The following is a 22,753-nucleotide window of genomic DNA, read 5'->3' as shown; positions in this document are numbered from 1 at the left end:
TGTCTGTCACAGGTTTGACATATTAATTGATCAATCAATAAACAATCATAAAATCAATTATTCATTCGATCAATCAATAAGTGGCGTTTAATTCCATTGTCCACAATGGTGTGGCCAACCATACAAATTACAGTGTTGGGATAGGGCGTGCAAACAACTTTGATATGCTTAAGATGTGCACCTTTTGATAAAATCACACTGTTAGATTTAATTATACTTCACATGTGTGCAAAAAACAAAATACTAAATCTTAATGTCATTTATAGGCTTAGCATGTCATTGTGATAATTTATGGATATATCTAAAACTTGGGGTAACATTTGGTGAAAAATCTAAAATGTCAAAACTTTCAGTTTATTTGATAATTTGACCTCAAAATTACCAAACATTAAGGTGTTATATGAATTACTATTTTAATAAAAACATTCCTGGGTATATTTACCTATGAAAACAAAGTTGTTGAAACAATAATGCCAATTGGTATAGACGGTGCAACAATTTCGATATAGTCAATTATGCACTTTTCAAGAAAACCGTGCTTTTACGGGTTTCTTTTTCAAATTTAAGTACAAGGTAATTAACTGTTAATTACGAAGGTTTGGCATATCAACATGAGTTAACAGTATAGTTTATTTTTCAGTTTATAGCAAATTTTTATAAAATTATCGATTTTGGACTTTTTTGACCTGTGTTTTAACTCAAGCGCGGCATCCACAGTCTTCCCGATGCCATAATCATATGTCTAGTTTTGATGCCAGTCATTAACAAACTATGCCGTCCAAAGTGACTTCAAACTTTTACTGTCCTAACTTTCGGATCACTATTGCTTTGCCAAAAGTCTATCAATAACGTTTTGACTTGTTTAAATCAATTGTTCAGTGCCCGGCAGCTGGATTTCACGTCGGTTTAAAATTATACATTGACCAAAACATGTAATAAATAATAAATAAATTACTAGATCTAATGTGATTGTCAACAATCACAAAGCTGTTCCGGATGTTTGTAAATAAACGTTTTCTATGCTACAATAAAACATACGCATTATGACTTTACGACATGGGATAACCTGGTCTTGTATGTGATACTAAATCGAAAGAAGCTTTAAAACCAGAATTAAAGGTCAACACGGCGTAATGGTAATTATTTTGATTGAATTTAACCCAAGTTCAAAAATCGGTTGTGTAGTTCTTGAGATATGGTCCTAGTTCCGGTTGATCCGGAAGTGAAGGTGTATACTGGGTCACGGTAACGCAAGCTCGATTTTGCATGCCCAAGGAGTCTATAACTGAAAAAAGTTTGAACATTGGTTGTGCAGTTCCGGTTGACCCGGAAGTTCAGGTCAAATCGGGGTCACGAGTCTATTACTGGAAACAAATTTGAAATCGGCTGTATACTTCTTGAGATATAGTGTTGCAAAGAAAAACTCATTAAGGCTTCTAATTAGCGTAATTTGACATCTGATGACGTCACAGTCTCAAAATTGTGTTTGTCGTACTAATAAATTTCATAAGGTACAAGATGGTATGTAACTTATAGTCCAGTCAATCTATCAGAAATACTGGCTTGACCTGGACAAAAATTGCAGGAGAATTGATTTCAACGGTTATGGGTTCCATAAACACTCAAGTCCTCCAACATCCAAATGGCGGAAAGCCGTCAAATTTGCATAATTATGTTACCTAGTTTCCGCCATTAGCTGAAAATGAAAAAAACACGGCTGTCACGTGAATAATTAATTAATAATTTTAATCTAAATAAATCTCAAATTTAAGTTAGGCCATAATCTTTAATTTGGTATATGATTTGTCTCATTCTGATAATTGTAATTTGACATTTTAATAATTTGAAAAGTCAAGTTGTTAAGTCAATACGATTTTGAGGAAATAAATAATAATAATAAAAAAAAAATATATATATATATATATATAAATAAATAAATAAATATCGACGATTACAGTAGCTGTTCCGACTAAAGTTCGGAACAGCTAATAATAACAATTTTAAATCTCGACGATTACAATAGCTGTTCCAACTATGTTCGGAACAGCTAATGATAAACAAAAAAAAATCTCCACGATTAAAATAGCTGTTCCGACTGAAATGTCGGAACAGCTAAAAATAAAAATCTCGACGATTACAATAGCTGTTCCGACTGAAATGTCGGAACAGCTAAAAATAAAAAAAGGTACCGCCACGCTTAACATGAATAATTACTGACTACTTACATCAAACCTTTAAGCGTAAAGTTGACCAATAAATCATTCGGTAGTGACTCATCATTCAGCTTGTTTGAAGCTAAAGATCTGAAAAGCAAAAAATGAAACATGAGGCAAGTTTGGAAATAACGTCAGTCGTTCAGCGACGTTCATTGGTTACTTTATCGGGACTTTGAAATGAAATAATATTTGCCTATTTTCGGAAATTTACCTTCCCAGTCGCTATTAGCTAAAGGTAAGTTGCCACTTGGGTACTATTCATGTAGTCTGAGCTCTTGCCAATTTTTAAAAAATTACTTTTATAAGGAACATTACCATAGTTAAGATGTTACAAAATGTGGAGCCTGAACATAGTCTAGAACAAATAACCAGCAAGATACGATCAATAATGTAGGTCAATGTTTTAATATAATGTGATTTCAAAGCCTTGGTAGTTATCTAAGCAACCAAAGCAGGGATCAGTGGATGCACCAGGGTCGAGTTGATGCGCCTGGAATGCATGACCATATATGTGATGTATAGTACACAAACAGAAAATAAATTATTTCAATAAATATTTAGTTTGCGGTAACACCATGTGTGTATGTACTTCCCAGGTAGAGTTTGTTCTTACATAACCGTCTCTCTTTTTTATACTACCGCGGAGTAGATTTATCGGATATTCGGGAGACTTCTCAGTTCTGAAAAGAACTTTCCTGTTTTTTAACTACTACCCGGGCGGAAGGTATAGTAAATTGGCTGTCACTACTACTTTCGCTTATAGGATCGTAATTAACGGTACTACCGCAGAGTCAGTTCTTGAGTCGGTCTCAACGTTTCGACTATAGCTTGCTCTAGTAATCGCCAGGAGACTGTTGTTATTTAACACAGCCTAGTTTAGGTCTATCAGAGTGGTGTGCTGTGATGAAAGACCCTAGATAAGTTCGATTTCTTTTTTGATGAGAATTATACACATTAGTCAGAATTGTGAAATACGTTTTGCTGTACTAGAATTGTCAGTTTAATGCAGACGACGTGTTTGTTGTTACACTCATCATGCTAGATTATCAGACAAATAAAACATGTCAAAACATGAGCTCTAAAAAAAGGGCTCGTTCAGGAAATAGGACCTCAACAAAAAGTTTGCACCCACAAAACCACTCTGAACTTTTACCCAAGTTTCGACACTGCTCCCCAAATTGATGTTAAAAGTTAATATTATGGAACATGAATTAACTGTCAAATTGTCACCGAATGGTCTGGAAAAACCTCGTGGCACAGCAGAGAACCAACGCACAACTCAACTCACATAATGGTCTTGGCCGAGTATCGAACCGGGGTCACCTTGGTGAGAGGCGAGCGCTTTACGCACAAGCAAACCATGCCCCCACATATAGAATCATGTACATTAACAAAACATAGTATTTGTTTACCAAAATAAGGCCTTCTATTAAACCTTTGAAAGTTGATGGAGACACCTTTCGAATTTGATTGTTAGCAAGATCACTGTAAACACATAATAACATGGCAACTTGTTATGATTTATATTGCTAGAACAAAATGGCAAAAAGGCGAAACAGAAGGTTAAAGAACATAATCGAAGCTATAAAGTGTAAAAAAATATATAACTTACTTTAAGAACGTACTCTACTAAGTATGTGTTTGATAAGAACTTAGTAGTATCCACTTGTGATTAAGCCCATAACCCCGCAGTAAAACTTTACGACGCAGGAATAAAACTGTTACTGGAATTGTAAAATTGTGTTTAAATCACGTCGCACACAAGCAACATGAAAACCGACGTAACAAACTATCGACTTCCGCATAATAAACGAGCCACGGTCTGTTGTATTTGTTTTACGTTGTATACGCAACAAGTAAAAACGTTATACCTTCCAGTTAATTGCTATTGTTTTGTTGAATTACAAAGCCCCCCAAAAAAACAAGTTCAGTAATGGGGGTTCATCACCATCGTACCTTCGATCAACAAGCTGCAGAGGCTCATTATCAGAGGAGATTAGGGTCATCTTGTAAACTTCTTAAAACTCATCAGTCACTCTCTTCAGTCTCATCAACTCATCAACTCTCTTCAACTCATCAGTCACGCAATTCATATACACACAACCCACGGGCCTTTAGGGGGAAATTAACCCACCTGACACTTTTAAAAGCAGCTTTATAGCGTGTATTATCTACTCTTAAGTTTGTAAATAACATAAATTTTCACAGGTTTGTCATTTAATGCATAATGTTGAGATACACCAAGTGAGAAGACTGATATTGACAATTTATACCAAAAGGTGTCGACTAGTGTCTTTTAACGATAATTCAACCATTATTATTGAGTTGGGAACAAAATTTGCACCCACATTTATCTACTAATAGCTGATGGCTCAGAGACTCACCAGTCTATTGAATGCCAACACAGGGTATACGTAGTCTACTTCTTGGTACTAGATCATGGTCCGATTACCTTCAAAGTATGGATATTTGTTTGTCCCATTCATGTCGCTAAAGTTTGCTGAAAAGATGTCTAGTTTCCAAGACTCAAACAGTAACTTACCAGAAACTTAGTTTAAGTTTCAAAATATATCATTGGATACAACGGATTGGTATATACAAGACATGTACATTTATATAATTGTATTTTTTTTTATAAGCAAACGTGTTCGTAGAATTTGCCTGCGGAATGAAGGCGAAATGAACGGTACATCACCGTCAATTTATTGACCTAGGCTCCACTGCCTTTAAGTTTCGTCTCGATGTTGACAAACACTATCAAGCATGTAAATAATGCTCAGTGTTCCGTATTAGTTCTGTGGGTGCGTTCGATTAGCTTACCCGGGTCAACCTCGGTTTGCCCCCGGTACAATCAAATAGCTTTGACATCATTCCAGGGGCTCACCTGGTTCAGCCCGAGTGCCCTGCTTTTGGAACGGGTCACTTAGGGCCTGCCCGAGGTGCATGACGTCACCACGTTGATACTCGTCTCATTCACGAGCATACCTGACATGCACGCATTCATTCATGCAGTCAAGTCGCAGCACACGTACTTTCTGAGTAGTCTGGTTCCCAGACCCCAAAATCTCCGACTAGGCTCTGTCGAATTTAGGGTCCGGTATCACCTAAAATCACGTGACCAAAAAGGAGGAATTCCTCCTTTTTCGAAGTTGTCCGAAATGTTCCGAACGTGTTGTCGTCAACATTCGGACAGTATCGGTGATGTTCGGTATGGAATCATAATGTCAGTCCTGTCGGTCGTAGATCCAGGAGTTTTATGTCAGCTATTGTTATTTAAAGCCAATGCAGGCGTTGTACCTAAATAAAGCGCTTGCAAAGCGATGCGACAAGTTCAAAATATATAAACCTTTGAAATCGCTCCGGGATCTGGTATATTTGTTTTCCTTTTTCTTAAAAAAATATTTTTTTCAAAGGTGTTTGACTTGAGTGTTCATTACATTAGACATTGATTGAGGATTAAGTTTCATGATTTTTGAAAGTGGTAAAAATGGGGCAAATCTGGTGACTATTTAATTATTTTATTAAATTATACGTGTTGAACCAGATTGCCGATCAAAATAATATCGTAACACTCCCGGCCTGGCGGCCATCGGGGAGGAGGGTTACGTTATCGCGACCAGTGCAGACATGGTTTCCCTGGAGATGACCCCCGACCCTGACAAGTTGCGTTCATGCTCTATTTTTAACCGTGGGTGATACCTGACCTAAGATTTTTAACAAGAGACGTCAAGGAATCTTTGGTCAGGAGACCAGACTACGTTCTGAGGCGAAGTTAAGTTTGTGTGCATGCGCGATCTGTACAGTACACGGTTTGTCACCCTGACTGCTCGGTGTACTATACCAACACAAACAATATCCGGACGCCGACTAATACACACAGGAAACCGATAACGCGTAACGGAAGTTATCGGTTTTTAAAATCATAAAAATCGACTGGGTGGAATGGGTTATTTTTTTTTAACTTCACAATGTTAGAAAACTATTTATTTAAACAAGAACTTGAAAATTTCAGGGGTAGAAAGGTTCAATTTATCACCTGCGTCGCGTTTTCGTTCAAAGCAATAATTATTATACATTGATTAACGTTATGGTGCTTTTACCTAAAATACTGCCTAGCTTTTATATAATCCAATCCATTCGTGTTAGTGTAAATATTGAACACACCTATTTTTGGAATGGTACGTTCACACAGCATCGGGGAAATAATTGCGCAATGTCATGTAGAGCATGACCATCCACGCGCTACCTACGACCGTTGCATTAATGTATTGTCGCACTTCGACTGTTTCATGCACGGAATGCTGTGTGTACTGGAGATGCATGGCACTTGTAATAGCAGACAATACAATCGATAAGCTTCCCTGGGTCGACCCCGCAGTGCTCACTCGGGTGAGCCCCTGACAAGAGCTATTAAAATCGAACGATCACACTTGCTCTATCGTGGTGACGGCATGCACCTCAGGTCACCCCCAAGTGACCCACTCCACAAGCAGGACACTACGACGGCCATTCTCGCGTGAAGACGATACTCGGGTCATCTGGTTCGGCAGAAAGTCTCCACCGAGATACCAGTTTAAGAGATGAGGTTTTGTTTATGACAAAACACATAAGAATTGGGTTCATCATTATAGTAAAGTGCAACGACACCAACTACGACCACTGCCAGTCTAACCCCATCCGGGCCCAAAATGCCGTTAAACGCATTGGAGTGAAATTTCCTTCACCTTTGACGTCAGTCACCGTACCGGGACATTTCCTGTCTTAAACAGAAGTTTGTGATCACCGAAGAGAAGAAACAGATGCCCACATGCCGTTAAAGAGGCAAAATGGACTCGGTAGTTGCGATGTGTGCATGGCCTACCTATTCACATCAGTATCGGACAAAACAAACCACTATAGGCGCATCCATTCAACCAGGAACACTAGAAAGTAAATAATTAATTCCAAACCATTCATTATGTAGTATAGACCGGCAGCCAAGAGCACTTTGGTTAATGGAACGAGGTACCAATATCTGAGTACAGGAACATTTAGTGGATAACCTGACATAGTCAGATATGGATGTCTGCCGGGGACCCCCCGCTGCGTGTGGCGCATGGACCCCTTAGAAAGAGGCAATAGAGTGGGCTGAATCAAACACTGTAGGTACCACATGAAACCAAGTGGAAATGGTCATTAACATGATACTAGGTAAAAAATATCAATCGCCAGACAAATTTTCTGCTGCATTAGGCCTGCCAGACACCCCCTCCCACAATTATTTAGTGTACAAACCTAGCTCTATGGGTTGAAATTACCCAGTTGTCAAATCAGCTCAGACGCCACACGCAGCGGGGGGTCCCCGGCAGACATCCATATCTGACTATGTCAGGTTATCCACTAAATGTTCCTGTACTCAAATATTGGTACCTTGTTCCTTTAACCAAAGTGCTCTGGGCTGCCGGTCTAGTAATATAATCGTCAGCGGCCATTCGTTTTTCGTAATCGCACTTTTGGTAGCAAATACTAATGAATACAAAATAAAATTATTGCGCAGTATCTTCTGGTACTGATGTAAAAAAAAAAAAAAAAATTAAAAAAAAAAAAAAAAATCTGCTGAACTTAATTTGATTTCATTATTTTCTTAATGACAATATTTCAGGGCATGCAGTGTTTTTTTTTTTCTCGGCACGATTGGTACCTGAAATAAATTTACCAAAAAAAAAACCCCTATAAAACCACAACTAAAAAAAACAAAAATTGCTAAAAATAGCAGACCCGTGACTGTGAGAAAAATGCGACGAATTGTAAATCTAGTAAGATTTATTACAGTTCGGTCACGAACATTAAACAACATAATGTCACACTAGTGAAGCCCTTGACACGCTATCCAAATGATACTATTAATAATATTATCTTTTATTTTACTATTATTGATGGTTAAATTATTTCATCAATATTGATTAATTAAGGGACACTAGTAGTAAAACGGCCGAATGTTTTGGTCTCTAAAGTTCATTATGGTAGACACAATAAAAAGGTAGTTAAATACACTGGACACTATTGGTAATTGTCAAAGACCATGCAGTCTTCTCACTTGGTGTATCTCATTATTATGCATACAATAGCAAACCTGTAACAAATTTGAGCTTAATTGGTCTTCGAAGTTGTCCATTTTATAGTTGCTATTATTGTTGTTCATGTCTGACTTGGTGCCTTTGTTGTTAAATGATGTTGTTTCCACGTATTTTCGATTTTAAAACAATTGTAAACGTCGTCTTATTGTTGTAGGCGTACATTTTATACATAAATTTATTTAAATTATTAACTTGTCTTTATGTTGTAAAAATAAAACTAAATTCAGCCTCCTTTGAAGCTTTTATTTGTGAAATAAACCAATCAATTATAAGTTGCGATTTATTAATTAAAGAAAAAACGCCCTCGTTACACAAGTTGTGTGCTTTCGATGATATTTGATGTCGATAACCATAACCATGCATTCGTATTTGCAGGAAGTATGAATCGGGCTTAACTCGGCACCGTTTTCGCTGACTGTTTCATACTGCTTACCAGCCAGAGGACCCCTTGTTTTGTGCATTTTCGTTGATTGTATATTAAGTTGTATTTTTCGTACATGTACTTGATAAATAGTTAGTGGTCGATTAAAAAATGTTAATGGTGATAGTAATATTTTTTTGTGTCAACTTCCCGTTGCCTACCTAAACAATCATTGACCAACGTCGGATAAACAAATACATGCCCAGAAGACAACGTTTGTCTACGTTTTACATCTGCACCACCCCCCTCGATTTTTAATAACTACCATGATACTAAAAAATACCTTGATTCACAACTTGTAGCGACTAGTGTGCTTTAGTGTTAAAGTCGCGACTACAAAATTATTATTTGAGTCGCAACTACTATTTTTCTCTACTCTGTTATAATCGTGCTCAAACGTTGACTACACAAATTGTCCCGACTACCTGTCTGGTGAAACAGGTGTGTTGCTTCTTACTATTCGCAACATAATGTTGCGCTTGCAACACATTGCGGCACAAGTCTTAAGAATCCGTAATTTATCTCTACAAGTGTCGTAAGTGGGTTTGAGGTGCGACTAGTCGAGTAGTAAATTTCACTAGTCACCCAGGCCTAACATGATTGGAAAATGCTTAATAAGGTTTATCGCGAATTGCAAAATATCAACAGAGGGCGCTGTTGAACCCACACAAAGGTATAGGCGTTGCGTGCGCGAGTCGTTGAAACTGCATAGAAACCGCCCCATATTCCTTCACACAATGCATTGCGTTTCTGAATCGCGATAAACCTTATGAACAATCTTGTGCGAATGGGCCCAATGATAGCTCTGCTCGGGAAGCAAAGATTCAGTGCTTAGCAGAAGCAGTTTATTATGCGCTTACGTCAAGCGAAATACACTGCTTAGGAGGGATTTATTTTGTTTGTGTGCTTCCAAGCTTGCACATTTTGTTCCGCGCTTGCTCATTAAATACGCTGTATCGTCATACGCACGAACGAAAAATGCTTGCCAAGCATATTTACCTTTGACCCATTGCGACGATAGCTGTTAAATGTACCATCCCCGGAGGGCGTAGTCTCAATATATATACGTGCTATTTTAATGGCATGGGATTATACACACGATACGTGCTATTGCAATGGCATGAGTTTATTATACACACGATACGCGCTATTGCAATGACATGGGTTTATTACACACGTCGATCGTGTTTGTCTGTGTCTAGCGCTTTTTGTCGTGTTTTCATGTTTGAGTGTGCGCAACCACCGCACCGTATCCGTAGGGATAGGACCTGCGGGTGTGTTATGCGTTTTTGACGCGGCGCATAAAAATGGCCACGAAGAAGAGGTGAGGAGCAGGTAAGTTACCTCCCTGGGCAGCATCGGAATCTGCCAGCAAAAGAAGGAAATCTGTGATAAAACAGAGATTATCAGAAGGAAGTACACAGGGTCAATTTAGCTGATGCGAATGATGAGTTACAATCAATGCGAGAGCAGTGTTTACAAATTCAATAAATTAAAACTGTCTGAGTTGCTCAAACATCTGACGACAGTCCTGTCCGCGATCTTGTTTACCTACTACAAATATACACTGTACATGTTCTACCAGTAGTCTTCTACTTGTGGTCAAGATCAGAGTTTACGACTAGAATATTCACCAGAAGGTAGGCTAGATTTAAAGTTTTACTCGCATTTTACTCGCTCTCTCCACATATGTATTAGTTTTTGCTTCATTGCTTTCGTTAGGTTAGGGGTCCATACTCTCGACGAGCTATGTTTTTTATGGAGCCCCCTCCACAAGTGATGATATTACCAAAATAATGTTTGAATATTCCTTCTGTTTTGTTTTAAAGTGGATTAAAGAATTAAATATAATGAAACGGGCTTTTTATTGACCCTGGTTTTTTTTTAAGAAAAACTTGGTTTTGGGGTTTTTATGATGATTTTTTTGTACTAAAGGTTATGCCTGCAAAAAAGCCTGAAAAGTCTCACTGATTAATTTTGTTTTCATTATAAAAAATAAAATATAAATTAACGGTTAATTAGGCCTATGTTTTCACACAGCAGGGTCGTCACAGGCATGCAACTGTAACTTAAACAAAAAGGAGGAAATAACAAAATGTCACAAAATGATATCAGCTGATGTAGTTGCATGCCTGACATCAGTGTGAAACCCTTTTCTCCCTGGCATAGTCTAGGGACCCTCTAGAAAAAAAATAAGTAATACAACTGAAAATGGAGGGGGAACACTTGGAAGAATAAATAAATGCCTTGTCGTGTAAACAAACGGTATCATAATTCATACTCATGGCCATACCCTAAAAAAATGTGTTGTGTTTACTTTCACTTTTCAGTGATCAAGAAAGTCTACTGGTGTCATCAATGCCAATAAATAAAACCACAGCAAAGAGACTGTTTGGACCAATGGAGAAAGGAATGACACTAAACCATGCTAACAAAAATTCAGAACGGTTAGTAACAAAGTTGTCAGAGACTACAACCTTTTATGAAGCAGGGATGGCATTCAAGGACCTTTCAACTTGTCTTATTTTATATTCTAAGGCTACTTGTGAACTGATCAACCACAAAGACCGTGAATGCACAAATACTGACGTTTCAACCCAGTCTAATTTCGAAGGCTAATAAATGCATACACTCTTAGTTTTGTTTCTGAACAGACACAATAATCATAATTTGATGTTTGTTCACAAATGTCACTCATACAGGTTAAACAAGTCTAGTATTGAACAAAACAAAAATGGGCATGACAGGTTGTTTTGGAAAGAACATTTATTGTAACAATTAGGATGCCTTTTATTCCAAATTACAACTAAAAGTAACAAACTCATCTATTTGACCAGTTACAATTAAATCAAAATGTTCATGTTAAAACTTTTAACTTGCCTATAAATAGACAGAAAATGCCTTGCCTTAATGAACTGCAGAAACTGTGGTGTAAAATATTCACACCAATGCATTTTCACTTTATTGAGACCCTAAAAAGAACCCAAATTAAAGGAACACGTTGCCTTGGATCGGTCGAGTTGGTCTTTGAAAAGCGTCTGTAACCGTTTTTAATAAAAAAGCATAAGGCTAGAAAAATGATTTAAAAGTATACTTCAATGATCCACACAAATTTGCCTCGAAATTGCGAGGTTTTCCTTTTACTTGCGATCATAACGCGGTCGGCCAGTTATGTGAGAAATTTGACTCCCATAAATGGCCGACTGTGTTAGTCGATGAGGTAAAAGGATAACCACCCAATTTCGAGTAATATTAGTGTGGATCATTATATTCTACTTTTAAAATATCTTTATAATCATATGTATTTTATAACAAACGGTTACAAACACTTTTCAATAACCAACTCGACCGATCCGAGGGAACAAATGAGTGTTATTTTCATGTTGCTTAACAACCAATGATGTAAACAATAAGTTGTTGTTTGTATTTTAATTGTTTGACAATGATCTTGTGTCACTTTCAACACCAAAGTATGTGCGCGTGTATCCTTGAATGTTTCGTAAAAGTAAGCTGTTTCCAAAATCAGTTTTATTTATTATATATTAACAAACTACACCTCTAGTAACTAAATAAATCTTCCCAATGATATTCTTAGGAACATACGTATTCATTTCAAAACATCCTCTTGTAATACAATTCTTCATTTTTCAAGAGCTCCAGAACACTTGAACTCGTCAAACCAAGGTGTATTTTTCTGATATCATATTATATTTCCCTTTCCCAGGTTTCCACAGGTAAAAAAAAATGTCAGCACATCCTAAGCCCAAACCGAAGGCCTAATGCTACATCACAGATTCGATGGATAGGATTGCAGCTAAAAGATCATAAGTGGGCGGGCGGGTATTGGTTATTTATCATAGCATGTCACTTTTTACTTTATCTGATGATAATCCATAACGCACTTCTTTCACCATTGCAAAAGTGCCAGCCCCATCCTTAGAAAAACTAGTCCAGGAGAGACTTGATGGGATGAACAAGAATTAAATAAATTGGAAAATTGAACTCAATTGGTCATCAAAGTTGCGGTAAAATAATGGAAACGAAAAAAAAACCTTGTCACACAAAGTTGTGTGGTTTCATGTCTTGATTTCGAGACCTCAAATTCTAAATCTGAGGTCTCGAAATCACGTTCGTGGAAAGTTATTTTTTCTTGAAAACTACGTTACTTCCGAGGGAGCCGTTTCTCACAATGTTTTACACTATCAACAGCTCTCCATTGCTTGTTACCAAGTAAGTTTTTATGCTAACAATTATTTTGAGTAATTACCAATAGTGATTATCTTGAAGATTGTTCATATCAGCCAAAATCACAACTATCAGCCAAAATTAACTCCCACTTTAATTTTCTAAATACATATAATACCAAGTGGAAGGTCTCATTTCTGACTTAATCATTAAATTTAAAGTCACCTGGAAATATAATTTTTTTTCTTTCAAACATAAGAGTATATGCTTACGAACAATAAAACAATTTTTTTAGTAATTGTTTGTCACAATTTATATGTTTAACAAATATATGAAGTTGTTTGGGGGGCTGACTCCGCCTACCCCTTTTGTGACGTCAATCGAGGCAGACTTTGCCTGCAATGCGTACAGTAAACACACGTGCAAAGTACATGTACGTCCAAGTCGTGAGTTGGTACATTTCATAAAGTGTTTTTCTGCATTCAGCAGCAAATACACCTGGTCGGCATTTTTTATTTTGTTTTTTAAACGTACAAACTCACGACTTGGTCCGTACATGTACTTTGCAATTGTGTTTACTCTACGCATTACAGGCAAAGTCTGCCTCGATTTACGTCATGAACAGCGCCCTCTCGGGTCGGGGTCTACTCTTAAGTTTGTAAATAACATAAGAACTGATTTTTTAAAACCTTAGTTAACTGTGTATTCACATTCCACTCATCAAAACACATATATTAGTGACAAAAGCTTTATTTTGAAAAAAATACCACTTCCAGGTGACTTTAACAAGTTGAGGTAAAATGACGTGTTCTTGGATCATTGTCTTGTCTTTTGAGTATGTCCTTGTTATGAATGATACACCTTTGAATTAATGTAATTTCTTTATCCATAGTTTGTTTTTATTAATCTTATTCCTCATTTTGGTTTAACCCATACTCAGTACTTCCACCAAATTATGTGAAAAAAACGCAAGCATGTTACTCGGGTGGGATTCAAACCAATGACCTTTGCAATTCTAGAACCAATTAGACTAGTTTGTATGACACTGCTCTAGAATTGCAAATAATAATAATATAATAACTTGCATTTATATAGCGCTTAAAGGAACACGTTGCCTTGGATCGGTCGAGTTGGTCTTTGAAAAGCGTTTGTAACCGTTTTTTATAAAATGCATATGGGTAGAAAGATGTTGTAAAAGTAGAATACAATGATCCACACAAACATGCCTCGAAATTGCGTGGTTTTCCTTTCACCTCGTCGACTAATACGTCGGCCATTTATGGGGGTCAAAATTTTGACTCCAATAAATGGCCGACCATGTTAGTTCGCACAGTAGAAGGAAAAACACGCAATTTGGAGGCAAACTTGTGTGGATCATTGTATTCTACTTTTAAAACATCTTTCCAACCATATGCATTTTATAAAACACGGTTATAAACGCTTTTGTTTTGACCAACTCGTCCGATCCAAGGCAACGTGTTCCTTTAATACAAGGTTTCTAAGCGCTGCAAGGGTCATGGCTTCGAATACCACCCAAGTAATTTGTCTTTGAAGGTTTTTTTTCACAGATTTTTGAAAAGTACCAAAATACAGTGGCTCACACGCATCGGTTTATATTGGTTAAACCAAAATAAATATTCATAATCCCTAATGCAAATAAAACATATTCTAAATCTTATATTGTTGTTATACTTAATATTTGTGTGTGTAAAAAACATTCACTATGTTCGTAACAAACATTCACTATGTACAAATTAGCTACATACCCTCCCATGTCTCAGTTGCAAAATTTAATTAGCTGAGCTTATAAATTAGTGTGGAGACACTCATACTAAAATAAGCAACAAACAACAAGGGGAACAAATTGTGGGAGTTTTAAAATTAGTTTGGGTTCGAACAATTTGAAAAGTAATTGGAGTGAGACTTGAACCAACAACCTTAAGATTAGCGTACATGCACTCTAACAAAATGAGCTAGCCAGCACTATGTTGGCTGTGTCTCTATTAGTCAGTTTCTGATGACAAATAGGGACACCGCCAGCATGGGCTGGATAGCTCAGTTGATAGAACACTTGTACGTTAATCCAGAGGTCATTGGTTCACGTCTCGCTGCGGTTAATTGTTCTTTGTTCAAACTCAAGCAATTAAAATTTTAGAACATGTTGAAAAATTGCAATATTATTTGTTATAAGAGCCTTCGAGGTCTAAACCGAATATAAACATGTGTGAGGCACCCATTTCACCTTCTAGTGCAGCATTTATTCTCCTCCAGCAGCGTTATATCCCTGAGATTTCTACATCTGCACCATGACAAAACTTCTTGGGGGGGGGGAGCTTGGGGTTCATGGCTTGTGCTTGTTAGCTGCATAATTCAATTGACCTGCTGCAAGCTGCTGTCTCTACAGCTCTGAGGTTACATTTTCAACCTCTTTGGAAAAGCGTTGATGTATTTCTGAAACGGTAGACACACATTATTGTTATTTACATTCAGGCATATTCATCCTAGGCTGTTTGGCAATGTGTTGCCCTTGGGAAAACCAGACAATTGTGATAAGTGTACAATAGCCTTACGACATGTGTAGATCAGCCCTTCCACTATCTAAACTATTTGTAAAAATTACCAGTATACCATGCCTGCACCTGCTCTGAATGTTTTATTTTGTGTATTTATTTTGTATTTGCATACGCCCCTTTAAATGTTTTCCTAATTTTTGGTTTGTAATTTTATGGTTTGATTCATAGTGTTTTTATGTGTATAAATATTATTTATTATCCCCCCTTGCCTTGCTGTATTTCTTCAATCAAGTTCAGTTAGTTTTCCATATACGTAAATATTGTTTTATTTTGATGAAATTCATCCATATATTTTCAGAGACTGATTCAGGTACATGCAGCTCCTGTAAACCATAAAGACATGTTTTAACTTGTCTTTGTACAAAAATAATAAACATTGACAAAATACCTTGATGTTGCTTTCTCTTCTTGAATTTGTTTCGCACAGCATCAGATTTGCCTGTTCTTCCCTCGCCTTCAGTTGTTTCTGAATCCGACTGCTGAAAAATAGTGTAATTGAATTATAGTGCCCTATCCGTTTTCCATAATAAATTGCTGTAAACATTTTTTTGTATTTTTTGTGTAACATGTTTTCAGATTTACATTTAACTTACGCATTTTGAATATAAGGGTAGTAAAAAGCTTCTCTTAAAATGCTACTTGCTGAAGTATTGGGGCAATTGGTAAGACAAAGTCACGCAACATAATCCATCGTCTTCGTTTTAGCACACATGTAAAAACGTAATTACCAGTTATGATATAAATACTAGTATAACTGGTAACACATTTTACATGCTAAAATAATTGTTTGTCTTACCGGGGCCTCAGCAAGTATAGTATTTCAAGGGTAGCTATCATCAGTATTTACCGTGTAAGTATGAGATATTTGTGTTTTGTGTTCTGATCATACAAGTACAATAAGTACTCAAACCGTTTGCCGTTTTCTCGAGAGATAATTATGAAACTTCACCCGTTTTCCATAACGGTGAAATATAACGAAAGTGACAATAAACACGATTGGATCGTGGTAAAAAAAAAAATAGTGGTAATGCTTTCTTTATTATTGAGATTCCTGTTGTTGTTCCTCACTTCCTTCCGGTCATTTTGTTTGTCTTGTGCCACACACACTTGCATAAAGTTGTAAAAAAAATAATTCCGCAAAGGTCCCTTCCGTGGGAAAGCTCCCCGTGTTCCACTGTTTTCTGGCAAGTGTTCTTGCAACAAGCACAGAGTGACGGGCTTACCATGAACAGTGTATCATCTCCGATTCCGCCATCTTTGTATTCACGACGAATTAACAGAGGGTGTAAGTCACCGTCGCAAAACAGCGTAAACAACTTTTTTTGTTGAGCGAGAGGGCGCTATTGAAAAAAACTGTTTTTTTTTTCTTTGACGATAGGGGGCCTTTAATTCTTTACGACAATTGGCATGCATTGTCAAAATCTACTTATATTGTGTATAATGAATTGGTATGGAAACGAAGAGCTATTCTTGTATGGACACGAATAGCTATTCTTGTTTGATAATGTTGTAAAAAGTTCAAATTTAGTGGATTTATTCTTCGAGACTTTGACCGCTGAAAATGGTTTCGGTAGCAAAATTTGTGGTAAAATGCTTACCTGAAAAAAAGGGTAAAGAAAAAAAAAAAAAAAGCTTGATTGAAAAAAATTCTATAAAATTTCAGAATACTCGCACCTCAACCATTGACCTTTCCAAACTACAGAGCCAGTTCCCGGTAAATAAACTTCCGGGAAAATCCCGGAGTGTTTTCCCTAACCACCACCCAAGCAACCATTCTCTTTATCCAAACTTGGTAATCAAGGGAGAACTACTTCATGGACTTTTGACACTTATAATCAAACCCCAGGTAATGTGGTAAACATGTTAGCCCATGCGAAGGTTAGGGTAAGTTAAACCCGCTTTTGTGCTCCCAGCTGTCCTCACCGAAAAAAAAGTTAAACCGGAGTTAACCCCTAAACCCTACCCGTGAGCGGGGTTAATTTTTTCCCGGGAAAAAAAAGTAATATCTGAGATTTTGTTTGTAGTGTGAAAAGATCGACCAAACGTTCCCGGTAATTTCCCGGGGAATAACTATAGTGTGAAAAGAACTGATGAAAGCAAAACACATCCCAGATAAAACCCCAAAAACGCACCATCCACTCCTAGTCTTAGCGTATCGAAGGCAGCGTTGTAATTAATTGTGGTGGTTTTAATTTGAAGTGTTTTTGTTGTATTAGTTATTTTGTTTAACTAAGTTTTGTAAAGAATATTATGTAATGCAGAGACAAAACAGTACAGTTCATCTGATTTTTTTATAAACCTAAACATTGTATAGTATTTTTTTTTTTTTTTTTTTAAATTGCGATGGGGTCTTCTTTTTGGTTACATTAAAAAACATTGACTCATTTAAATGTTATACAAAAACTACTTGTGTCGGTTAAAGATGCTATGTCAGATTTTGGGCCGAAACATTAAATAATATATTTTTTTTTTGAGTGAATGGTATTTCAAAGAGTATCAGCCGCTCTAACGAAAACAAGTTTTACTTTTACTTTTAATGGTCAGGAACCATGAAAAAAACTTTAAAACGTTTCTTATAAAAATACATAAGAATTGGTCACGTAATTAGTTTTTGTCGGGATCCCGACAAAAACTAATTTTGAGCACTTTATTTCACTGAATAATTGGCGTACTTTTGAATCGCTCAAATTTTGGCTCAAATGAAAGCTTGTAACTTTCTCGACCCCAATCAAAATACCTATTGAATTTTCAATCAAGGTTTTTGGGTCTAATCGGCCAAAAATCTGACATAGCATCGGTAAATGTTATCACTGCTTTCGCGTTTTAAATTAAAGCTACAAAAGCAAGCACAATGTTGTTTAATTGTTTCGTTCTTACTTCCGTAGGTTTTGGTTTATACAAAGTATGACGACCCACAAAACCTAAATCTTTAGTTTATACACATTTTAACCAATTAATCGTTTATGTAATGATCATCGGTAGAAACATCAACACTTTTATTAAACTGTACGCCCCTATCTATTTGTTCATCACACTGATCTTGCAAGTGATTGAGAAGATGCTTGATGTTGTTGAACATAAAGGTCCATACAGTGCCGATATTACCCGTAAAAGTCAAACACTCCACTCTCCGGTAGAGAAAAAAAAAAATATATTCTGAAACCAAGTATTCTGAATAATTGTTCCTCGCAATGTCTGAGCACGTCTGGGGGGGGGGGGGGGCGGGGTACAGGTGACAGAATGTTTATTGTAAGGAGGAAGTGCACAGGTAATGTTTATTAGAATGTTGGGGATGGGTGGCCCAGGCATTTGGCCGGGATTGTAGAATGTGAAGTTATTGCTGTCCTAAACGGAACGTAGTGATTTGTCAATTAATCCAACATTATGTTGGCGGGATAATAAGTTTCTGTATCTAATTTCATAAGTCATGATAGATTCATTTATTATAGCTATTCTTCTTGTTTTCAAGTTTTAGTTAGACAACCCCTTGGAAAAAGGTATCCATTTGGCACTTATCTGGGACACTAGGTTGAAGCAGACTAACCAGCAGGCAACAATGGGGGACTTTTGTGACGCTTGGTGGCAGCAGACTTACCAGGCAAAATCCATTGTTCTCGGTTGTTTGTGCATACTCAGAACTACGTCAACAATGGAAAGTCTGCTGATACCTAGCGCCCCAAAGTCTCCCATTGTTTAAATCCATTGGACCCTTTCGGTAAACAGTATTGTCCAAGGCCCACACTTCGTGTATCACAATTTCTATATAAAATAACAAACCTGTGAAAACGTAGGCTCAATCGGACGTCGGAGTCGGGAGAAAATAACGGGAAAACTCACCCTTGTATCCGCACGTTTCGCCGTGTCGTGACATGTGTTTAAAATAAATCTCGATCTGTAATTCTCGATATCGATAATTGATATTGTTTTACTGTTTTCTCAAAAAGTAAAGCATTTCATGGAATAATATTTAAAGAGAAGTCTTTCACCACTACCTTCTGTAATCTGTGAACTTGTAGTATTTTTTGTCTGTACCGAAAGGGTCCAATGGCTTTAAGGAAATGTGAACAGATGGGTTGCAATACGCGTCATTGACCGCCCTTTCTGATTTCAAACAATTTAAAAGTGCATGCGTGTACGCGCTGCGCGTGACTCTCAGCCAATGGTGGCTCTTCACATCAAGCATCGCGGCCGATGACGCCTCTTCGATCAAAATGACGTAAACATTGGATATTTCCATTGTGAGTGTGCTGCCGCATTATTGTTCATTGGGTTATAACCGCAGAATATAATCCTTCACCTTTGAGCAAGTTTAGGCAAGACAGAGGTACAACCTGCAACGTTTAGGTATTACACCATATTTTTTTTTATTAGCGTCCTCTTTCTACAACAAAACATAACAATAGTTCAAGTACTATAATGTTATTACCATTCATGACATAATGTTATTACATTTCACTGACATGCTCTGTGTCTTAAGTAACCCCTGTAATGGAAAACCTTTATTGGGCACCAAATTATTATTTAAGGTTTTCGAACTTGTAGACTAAATTAATATCCACAAACCTTCAACGCCCACAACATGTGCACTTTATTGTTGGTTTATCTATATACATTTCTGCAAATTGACTTATTAGCTGAGATTTCTATACTAACTTTGGTGGTACGAAAACCAACAATTTTTCGAAGAATTGTAGAGTCAGTTACAACTTTCCATTTACAATTTTAAATTTGAGGGCAGGGAAAACCAATGCGATTATTTGCCATGTTTAACAATATTGGTACCTGATACCGCAGTTAAGCAATCGAGAGGTAAGGGAGGGCATCATAATCAAACACGCTGTAATGCCTTGTTGTGTAGCGAGGTACAACAAAGTTAAAAGAAGGTATTGCCGATCTAGGTTTTTGGAATGGAAATCTTGTGGTTCATGAATACTCAGTAGGCAAGAGGTCAAGCAGGACAAACTGAGACTCATTAAAATTGACTGAGCCCCGACAACAGACATCTTAGTGTCGGTCTACCTTCAAACACTATTATAGGATTAAGGGATTATCGGATTACTACCATGAACCTCTGATTGCCTCCCCCCTTTAACTGGTGAGCTTGTGTTAGGTCATGAATATGCCAGTGACAAAATACAGCTATAACGGTTGGGGTTTGTCTGAAACATTTTTTTCAGTCAGTCATCTTTTGTTCTTCCTTTAAAGTCAACTTTATTTTTCTACTGAGTACACATATTTGTTTTTGACACAGGGATTTCCTTCATAAGTTGTAAAATGCACACTTTAGTAACGAGTTTTGGTGACTAAAGGCCGAGTCACACTGCAGCGATAACGAAAACGATAACGAGAACGACGCAGAGAGAACGCATTCTATCGGTTGAATTGCTCCCATATAAATTATTATTTTACTTCTATATCTATGATTGCTCCACGCAGAATACGCACACGCTCATTCAACCAATGGAATGCGTTCTCTTTGCATCGTTGTCGTTGTCGTTATCGTTATCGTTCTCGTTATCGCTGCAGTAGGGATGTACCAGAACCTAAACGAAAGGACGTACGGAAACCTAAAAATTTCGTCCATCAGTGTGCAGTAGGCCGCATCTGAAAAGGCTGTGCGTGTCACATTGGTACCTAATTATTCCATTTGGCGTACGCCCAGTTCTGAATAATGAGCAATGAACAGTGCACTGGATAATACAATTCACTCGCAGAACTATACATACCGCCCATTTGGGTAAATGGGGGGGGGGTGGGGGGTGGGGGGGGGGGGGCTGCACTATGTGGTTTTCTTTCTAAATAATAGCCTAATCCCGGTGGTATAGCTCCATGTGGACTCGTTTACAAACGGCGAAGGGAAATATTGTTTCCCCCGCTTTAGCCATGTGTCTTCGTTTCGTGCATGTGGCCTTTTAATACGGACCCTTGTTTTGTTTTCTCGAAGTAATGTTTAAATTTCAACTTCAAATATTCAATATCGAGGAGATTTTACATCCGAGTTTTGTTTCTAAAACAACCCTTGGCTCCCCTGAGAAAATCGGAGTGTGCATTCAGCTCCTTCGATACTTGAGTGGGGCGGGGTGTATGTGGGGTATACATTAATTTACTCGAGGGACATACATGAAGAAATTAATGTAACCAATAAATTAACACAAAACTAAAAAATTCACACAAAGCATAAAAGATGGGGGGGGGGGGGGGTCTACAGAATTCTACCCTAAATAGTTAAAGGCATTGAACGCGTTTGGTAATTTGTCAATGACCAGTATTCTCACTTGGTGTATCCCAACATATGCATAAAAATAACAAGCCTGTGTGAACATTTTGACTCAATTGGTCATTGATAACAAAAGCTGAAAGAAAAAACACCCTTGTTGTACAATAGTGTGCTTTCAGATAGTAATAAAAGTCATTTACCTCTTTCTCAAAAACCGTGTTACTTCAGAGGTAGTCATTTCTCGCAATATGTTATACTATCAACAGCTCTCCGTTGCTCGTTACCAAGTAAATTTGTATGCTCATTTATATTTTGATTATTTACTAAACGTGTACTGTGTCTTTAACAAGCTCACCAACAATAAATAACTAAATAAATAAAATAGCGCGAAATGGACCAAAATGGCTTAAAATTGCCCCCCCCCCCCCTTTATTTAGCATTGCAGGCGATCGGCGGCACTAATTTTTCATAAACTCCCGGGAAAAAAATCCCTGGAGTTTTTAACCCCACCGTCACCACAGCAACCGTTGTCACTATCCCGTTTTATATAGGTAACTTCCGGGAGTACTATTTCAAAGGAATATGCACGGCCGTTTCACACTTACGATCAAACCCAAGGAAATACTTTTGGTGTGAAAAGGGCTTTTCTTAGTAGTTTAAAAAGATCGACCAAAGGTACCCGGGAATTTCCCGGGAATAACTATAGAGTGAAAATGACTCATGAGATTCCACACTTCACTCAATTCAATTTGGCGGGTTGAACCAACGACATGCGGTTACACGTGCCGGGGCTCTAAGCTGTCTCTATCTCTTCTGTCAGGAGGTATGCCCATCCTTTGTGTGCCACAATTGGACAATAGGGCTACAGGTTAATCTGGGCATGGTCGTGGTGCGCCTTTCAGACCGCCTCTCGGACAATAAAGATTTGCATACGTTCCAGATGGTTGCAGTAATGAGGGGACAGGCAGTGCTGCTGGTGCAAGAGTATCGAGTGACCAATCAAAATTCTGGTTACACGCCCGAGC

Source organism: Asterias amurensis, chromosome 10 (assembly GCF_032118995.1).
Source record: "Asterias amurensis chromosome 10, ASM3211899v1".
NCBI lineage: Eukaryota > Metazoa > Echinodermata > Asteroidea > Forcipulatida > Asteriidae > Asterias > Asterias amurensis.
The sequence above is the reverse complement of the archived record's forward strand: the minus strand, read 5'-3'. Positions refer to the sequence as shown.